We start from the raw sequence: 8,127 nt of genomic DNA, 5'->3' as shown, positions 1-8,127 counted from the left end.
CAATTCCCAGGGAACTCGCTCAGCTCAGAGAGACAATCCAGCATAGAAAATTCCACTCCAGGGGCGCCTGGGTGGCTCAGTCGTTAAGCGTCTGCCTTCGGCTCAGGTCATGATCCCGGGGTCCTGGGATCGAGCCCCGCATCGGGCTCCTTGCTCTGAGGGAAGCCTGCTTCTCCCTCTCCCTCTGCTGTTCCCCCTGCTTGTGTTCCCTCTCTCTCTCTCTGTCAAATAAATAAATAAAATCTTAAAAAAAAAAAAAAAAAAAGAAAATTCCACTCCAGTAACATGAATTAAACAGCCTCTTTTATTCCTGTCCAGGGGCTTCTTCACGATGATCCCAGACACCTTTAGGAAGGACCTACTCTGGGTAAAGAGGAAGGGAAGTAACAGCATGAGATCTCATGAGATCTCATCCTCCATTCCTCAGCAGTCAACTAGCTGTGGCCTGTTTTGAGGGTTAAATGAGATAATGTACGTAAAGCACTTATCACAGTGCCTGGCCTATGCTTGGAACTCAGAAAATGGTAGTTATTCCTGCACCATGAAGTAGAAGTAATAATTATTACCACTTAGTAGATAAGGAAACTAGGGCTCAGAGAGGTTAAGTCGCTTGCCGAAGTAACACAGCAAGAAAGGGAAGGAGCCTGGATTTGAAGTCTGGTGGCTCTGGTGCTCATTTCAGCAGCACATATGCTGAAATTGGAACGATACAGAGAAGATTAGCATGGCCCCTGTGCAAGGATGACATGCAAATTCATGAAGGCTGGTGGCTCTGACTTCAAACCCCCCTTCTTCCCACCCCTTCAAGGTGCTTCACAAATAAACCTGCCAATGTGTATTCTAATCACATCCCAAGGTGCAGGGTTTTGTTTGCAACAGCAAATACAGATAGAGCATTTCTTTTTTTAGAGCAGTAGCCTATGTTGCAAACTATAGAAAGAGGATCTGCACCCTATCAGCCTCATTGGCGAGTAGAACAGAAAAGCACAAGGTACAGGAGAAGATTCTGGAAGGTTCTGGGCTCTTTTGATGTATTGAGATAAAATGATCTTAGAAAACATTCACTCCCAGTTTTGCTTCATGCCTATATTATTGATGTCTTTTCTTGGTATCTTCATGTTAATGGAAATCTTAAGAATTTATAGATATGTTAACTAGCCTCTTAACAGTGTCCCAGTTAATCATATCTTAACAGTTATAACTTGGAAAGAACTTTTTATTATACTGGGGTGAGTCCTCTGGCCTCTGGGCCAAATCCAGCCTGCTGCCTGCCCTTGAAAATAAAGTTTTATTGGAACATGACCGCACTCATTTGTTTATGGCTTTTTTCATGCTACAAAGGCAGAGTTGAATAGTTACAGTAGAAACTACATGGCCTACAAAGCTTAAAATATTTACTAGCTGACCTTTTATAGAAAGTTTGCTGATCTCTGCACCAGAGTCATGTACAAAAAGTAAGCGTGGCATTTCTGTGCTCCAACATCCTAACACATTATTTCAAAACACTAAGTCTCTCTCCACTGATGTATGTGTCTTTATTTTTTTCTTGAAGATTTTATTTATTTATTTGACAGAGACACAGCGAGAGAGGGAACACAAGCAGGGGGAGCGGGAGAGGGAGAAGCAGGCTTCCTGCCGAACAGGGAGCCCGATGTGGGACTCGATCCCAGGACCCTGGGATCATGACCTGAGCCGAAGGCAGACGCTTAACGACTGAGCCACCCAGGCGCCCCTGATGTATGTGTCTTAACATCTGGAAGATAAGTACCATTTACATGGACACTGTATATACTCATCTCTTGGAATGACTTGTGTTGTTGGGTAAACTGTGTCTAAATTTCCCTTACTGGACAAATACTCTGAGAATCTTGTCTTAGATGAATATGTTTGGGAGGGAAACATATTCCCTAAAAGTCTTTGGGCACAACTGTGGTGTGAAGGAACGAAGGACTCTGAGATCCCTTGGATGGGACCATGGGACTTAAGAGCTAACCAGGCTGGGGCTGTGGCCTACCTCAGTACCTGAGTGAGCTTACCAACCCCTGACTCTTCTCTACCCCTGACCTCAAGCAGCAGAGACTAGAAAGAGCATAAAGCCCATGGGCCATGTTCTCTGTCACTGGAGTCTTCTGAATGGCCTAGAGATGTCAAAGGAGACCTGGCCTTGCTCTCTCATACCTCCCAAGCAGCCCAGTTCCAGACAAAAGCAGTGAAGATAAATCTAAGTCTATCACATCCTGTCTTTAGGTCTCAGAGTTCAATCCCTGAGAGCATGTCCCCAGACGTGCTTTGGGGTAGATGATGAGTAGATGTCGGGGAGAGTGGGAAGGAAATGGAAATAACTCATATCCCATGACATCCAGTCTGTTAGCTTGGGTGAACTTGACTGATCAACTTCGTGTAGGTTGGGAAGGAAACTAGTTGTTAGAACAAGAGCTAAAGGCTCTAATTTTCCCATCGGTGCTTCAAATAGAACAAGTCATCTGAAAATTCCAGTATCAGAACTTCTGTCTCTCTAACTCTGCAGGGGCTAAGACTTAGCTATCTCTATTAGTCGTTTGCATTCTAGTGCGTAGAGAGGGCCTAAGATCAGGTGTTCTTGGGGACACAGCACACTGGAGAGCAAGCTCTCCAAAAGTGGCCCTGGGGGGCTTGTCAAAACCAGAGGGGACTTGGAATACAAGCTTTACACATGTCCTAGGCCAGCCCTATCTTTCAATCCCTTTTCCACCACCTCACTACACAACACTGCTTCTATTAATGAAACCTCTGCGGATGAAGCTCCTTTACAATGCACATGATGTGTTAAAACAAAATAACAGCTTCATAAATCACAGTAAACAGTACTGCTATATATCAGGTGTTTCTGCTGCAATATTCCTGCTGATCTATGCAGTCAGGGCACCAATCTGTTCAGGCACAGTTTTGATTCATCTCCCAAAGTTGAAGGGAAACAGAGTCTACCCACCATCATTAGAGACTCTATTTCCCACTACTTCAGGTATTCTGAGACCTCTTGCTCTCTGATTTTCCCAACCACAACTTTTGTTCAACAAAATTATTTATCGAGGGCCCACTAAGTACAAGATAAGGAGATCTAGTGGTTAAATGCACACACACACACAGACACGCCCCACACATGTTCACACACAAGGAGAAACCAAGCAAATATTCATACTAATGTATTTCATAGCTTGATAAGTGTTGTGGAAAAAAGAATTAAATGGTATAAAATCATATAAGAAGGGGACCTGACCAATTTAAAGACGAGGATGACGTTGGAACATGTAGAATTCCTAAGCTGAGAAAGAGCCTGGTCTCTTCAAGGAACTAAAAGAAAGGACAGTACGTCTGGCTAGAGAATGAATGGGAGAAATCCAAGAGGTATGCTGGTTGGATCATTGGAAGACATGGATTCATGCTAAGGATTTTAGCCTGTATTGTTAAGAGCACATGGGAATCCCCAGCAGGAGGAGTGTTCTAAGATCGAATGTGCATTTTATTTTATTTTATTTATTTATTTTTTTAAAGATTTTATTTATTTATTTGAGAAAGAGAGAATGAGAGACAGAGAGCATGAGAGGGAAGAGGGTCAGAGGGAGATGCAGACTCCCCGCCGAGCAGGGAGCCCGATGCGGGACTCGATCCCGGGACTCCAGGATCATGACCTGAGCCGAAGGCAGTCGCTTAACCAACTGAGCCACCCAGGCGCCCATCAAATGTGCATTTTAAAGAAAATTTTATTTTATGGACAACAGATTGAAAGGGGGGAAGAGTGAATGACAGGAGGCTGAGAAGTGGTAGAGGTGAGAGGTCATGTTGATTTAGACTGGGTGGTAGAGGTAGATTTGGAACAAAGTGGATTCTGAGCATACTTCAGGGTAAACTCAGTGGCACTTAGGTTGGATAGGAACTATGGTGAAGGATAGGAAGTTTCAGGGTGATTCCAAGTGGGTGTGTCCTGCTCCGTGGCTGGAGATGCCATGAACTGGGTGAAGATCATGGAGAAGGAACTGGATTTGGAAGGGAAGGGATGATTATGAGTTCTGCATTTGCAAATAATTCACTGCAGTCTATTTACATTTAAAACCTTTGGATTCTGGGAAGTTGCAGGATTTATCTTTTATTAATAAAGTGAGTAGAGAAATATTTAGGGAAAAAGGAGACTTTGGTGTCATATTTATAACCTCCTCTGCCTTCTAAGGGGAGGCTCTTTGATTGCTGGGCACACTGAGGCCAATGCACAGAGAATTGCTCTGTATCATAAAATAGTGAAAAAGTTGGGGTCTGGAGGGGCAATCTTCAAGATCATGCATCTTGTGAACTTGGATTGGAAAAAACAGGCTCCAGGGGATGTACAGGAGGTGGGAGGGTGGGAGGACTCTGGAGAAGAGAAACATGGAAAGAGGAGTAAAGTAGTGTCCCTCCTCTGAGGAGTGCACTGCAGAACCTCTTCCACATCTCCTCTGAAGTCCCCCATGGATTTTCCTTTCCATGATTCTCTGCCATGGAGAGAGCTGACATTGGGTTACATGGAGGCCAGTGTGAAAGTGAACTGCTCTCAGGGAGATGGGAATGGGAGTTGACCCATAGAGAAGAAGGTGCTGCAGGTGCTTGCTTCCTGGCTCAATCTGCCCTTTCAGTGCTGGAAGACAAGGGAATGGAAGAAAAAGTAAAAGAAGGCGAGGAAGAAATAAGAAAAGGGAAGACATTGGGAAGGGAAGGAGGGATACATTGTTGGGGTTCTGTTCTCCTCTTAAATTAAAAACATTGAGAGAAGGATGCTATATATTAAATTAGCTCATACTAAAGCAAAGGTTAGTGACTCTCGAAAGGAAAATGGCTGTTGACCTCCTTCATCCCCCTTTCTGGGGCATTCTTGGGGTGGAGTGTGGTTTTGTGTGCTTACTCATATATTTATTCAGTCCTTTCTCACAAATTTATTGAGTACCTTTTCTGTGCTAGGCAGGGGTATGATGATGAGAGACATGATTCCTTTATATATTTGCAGGGAAATTGGCACTTAGTGGGAAGACAGGCAAACAAGACAGAAATATTTCAATGTGATCCTTGCTATAATAGGGAATAGGAGAATATAAAAGGGTCTTATGAGTCAGCCTGGGGATCGCAGGAATGCTTTACCCCTAAGGTGATACTTGAAGAGAAAACATGAGTTTCTATCATGTTGGTGGGGTGAGGAGAGAAGCTTATCTGGTATTTGGAAGCAAAAACAAAACAAAACAAAACAAACAAACAAAAACTGGGGCTGATTTAAGCAGAAAACTTACTGACTTACTGTAAGGATTTTGAATAGTTCATAAAATTACCAGGAAGGCTGCAAAGCTGCTTTTGGAGAACGGGAGAGGAGTAAGTTGGCTAGGCATAATCCAGGATCATTTCAGAATGACACCACAAAACCAGTCTGGTATAGACAATAGTGTCACTGATGCTGAACAGCTGTAAACCCCAATTGCAGCCTTGGTGTTGCTGCTGTTAGCAATGCCTGTGGCTGTCATTGTAGCCTCTGCTCACCACCAGGATGGATCCTTACCCTCCCTGCTTCTTTGCATTAATGACTCTGATTGAAAGTTGCAGGTGGGCACATTTGACTGTAGCTGCAAGGGACTCTTGATAAGCAAATACGTGGCTTTTTCAGCTTCTATGATGGGGATGGGGCAGGAGGATGGATTGCTGTCTCACACCTGGATTCAAAAAGAGAGAAAGTTCTCTAAATAGAAAGGGAGTTCAAATGATGGGCGGCCCTCTTTTCCTAATGAGGGGAGAAGGACGAGGGCAAGACAAAGATATTCCAGGTAATTGTATGTGAATATGTAGAAAGGTTCGAAGGCATGAACTAGCATGCAGTGCTGGGAGGCCTGCTAATAACTCAAAAGGAGATTGGAGAGAAGGGAAGGAGGGCTGGGAAGGCAGACAGGGGACTTGTTTTATGCCTACAAGTTTGACTTTCCTGTTAGAGGTGTGTGGCAGATTCATTTAGTTGTCCACTCAGTAACCATTCATGTGTCTTCCTTACCAGTGCAATTCCAATTTTGATTTGGGTAGCTATATACCCAGCTAGAGTTCCTTGTAGCTAGTGATGGCCATGTTACACAGTTCAAGTCAATGAGACCCAAACTGAGGGTTCTTGTCTCTCCCCTTCCTAGCTGAATACAGATGTGAGCTCTGGAGGTATAGCAACCATCTTAGGAGAATGAGACAACAAGTAGGGGATGAGGCCTATGCATTAAAATGGCAGAACGAGAAGATGGGGAGAGCCCTGTTCCCTGTTTCATTTGAAACTTGCCTACTCCCAGATTTCTTGTGTTAAGTCTCTAGAGTTGGATTTTCTGTTATTTGCAGCTGAATGTGATCCTGAATGAGAGGAAAGGAGACCAACTAGGAAACCAATACGACCATTTAAAAGTGACTTCAATAGGGGCAGAAGAGGTAGGATTGGGCAGAGAGGATGGATTGAAGATGTGAATGTGGTAAGTATGTTCAGCCACTACTCAAATGGGATGGGGGCTATGTGGGTGGAATCTACTTCAGGTACCACAGAAAACTAGCCAGCATTGAAGTGTTAGGGAACTCCGTAAGAGCACCTGGAAAGCATGGAGTGGGAGGGAGATTGTGAAAATAGGTGAAAGGGAGCAGAAAGGGGATGTGTACAGTCTCAAAGGCTAACCGCACAATATTCTTTTATTATTAAAAAAATAAAAAAACTGGGTCAATATACAAATTTTAGAAAACTCAGTTAAGCAATAAATTGTCTGTTAAAAATATTAAAATCCTCCCAAATTCCACTACCCAGAGATAATAATTAGTGCTAACATTTTGATTATTTCTTTGCAGCCCTTATTTAGTCGTTTTCTCCCATTCTTGCCACAAAATGACTATATAAATAGTTTAACAAAAATGTGATTATAATATCTATTGTTTTCCAATCTGTCCAACATTTTGCATTGGGCAAAACTGAGAAGGCCTTTTCAAGTCATCACTATCACTTTAGTGGCTACATGCAGTGTTCCATTCTGTAGACGTATCTATCATTGTATAGAAGTCAAACTTTTAAACATTCTTGTTTCCCATTTCATGCAGTGGGGGAACTGTTGAAGGTGATTCTGGGATTGAAGAAGTAACAGCATTAACTTTGCCATCAGTTTTTTTTTTTTTTTTTTAAGTTTTTAAATTCCAGTATAGTCAACATACAGAGTTATATCAGTTTCAGGTGTACTGTGCTCATCACCTATTTAACCCATCCCTCCACCCACCATCAGTTTTAATATGATAGCTTGTTTGGGCTGTGATAGCCCCAAAACTTGCGCCAATATTTACCTTATTTTAATTTTGCAAACTTTTCTTCATATTGTGGAACAAGATTCCTAAACTGCTACCTTGCCGGTAAGGACAAAGGACGATTTTTCCCTTTAGCGTAAACATAGTTACATTTGCGGCGCTGACATTTATTGGCTTTTCTTTAACACATTAAACTTCTCTGTAGGAGAGCCATTTGGCTACTAGGAAGGGAAATGCAGCAGTTAGAGGTAACGATTCTCATGTAATGGTATATATTAGGAGAGGAAAAGTGAAGCCACCTGCTTCCGCAGCGAGCAGGGTTCGAACCTGCGCGGGGAGACCCCATTGGATTTCAAGTCCAACGCCTTAACCACTCGGCCATCGCTGCCACGGAGGCGAGAGAAACGCGCAGACACTTTAGTGCAATAACTGCGCGCACGCGCGCTATGCACACGAAAAGGCGGAGCCTACAACCTTCCCAGCTCGGTTCAGAAAGCGTCAGAGGTTGACCGCTCAAATTGTGTGAACTATATCGTGTAAACGGAGAAGTAAGAGAAACCCCCTTAAATAGTTTAAGTAAACTCCCTTAAGCAGAACGTCTGGGAGACCCTTCCCTTCGCTGAACTCCGAAAATCACAAAGGTGCTTGGCTTCTGGTCGCTGACCATGTTTTTGCCCTCCCACTTCCTCATTAGGTAACCGAGATAGCTGTGAAACAAAGACCTATCTCATTTAGTGCTGCGGGCCTGCGCTCTGGGAAATTTCCGCATTTCTGCGGGAGTGTGCGTCTTCGGCTGCGTTCCCGCGTTGACCGCGTCTTGCTGAGCCCTCC

General features: G+C 43.6%; 2 non-coding genes across 2 annotated transcripts; one reads left to right on the top strand and one right to left on the bottom strand.

The window, feature by feature from the left end:
* Positions 1-669: 669 nt before the first annotated feature.
* On the top strand, positions 670-776 carry LOC123847191 (U6 spliceosomal RNA). The gene has a single exon (XR_006791445.1). It is a non-coding gene; the product is annotated as a U6 spliceosomal RNA (small nuclear RNA).
* A 6,826-nt stretch (positions 777-7,602) lies between these two features.
* Positions 7,603-7,684, bottom strand: TRNAS-UGA (transfer RNA serine (anticodon UGA)). The gene has a single exon. It is a non-coding gene; the product is annotated as a tRNA-Ser (tRNA).
* Between the last annotated feature and the right edge of the window lie 443 nt (positions 7,685-8,127).

Source organism: Mirounga angustirostris, unplaced genomic scaffold (assembly GCF_029215605.1).
Source record: "Mirounga angustirostris isolate CCGP_5_RB_7025 unplaced genomic scaffold, mMirAng1.0.hap1 SCAF_6, whole genome shotgun sequence".
Lineage (NCBI taxonomy): Eukaryota > Metazoa > Chordata > Mammalia > Carnivora > Phocidae > Mirounga > Mirounga angustirostris.
Note: the sequence above shows the minus strand (reverse complement) of the source record. Positions and strands in the feature narration are given on the sequence as shown.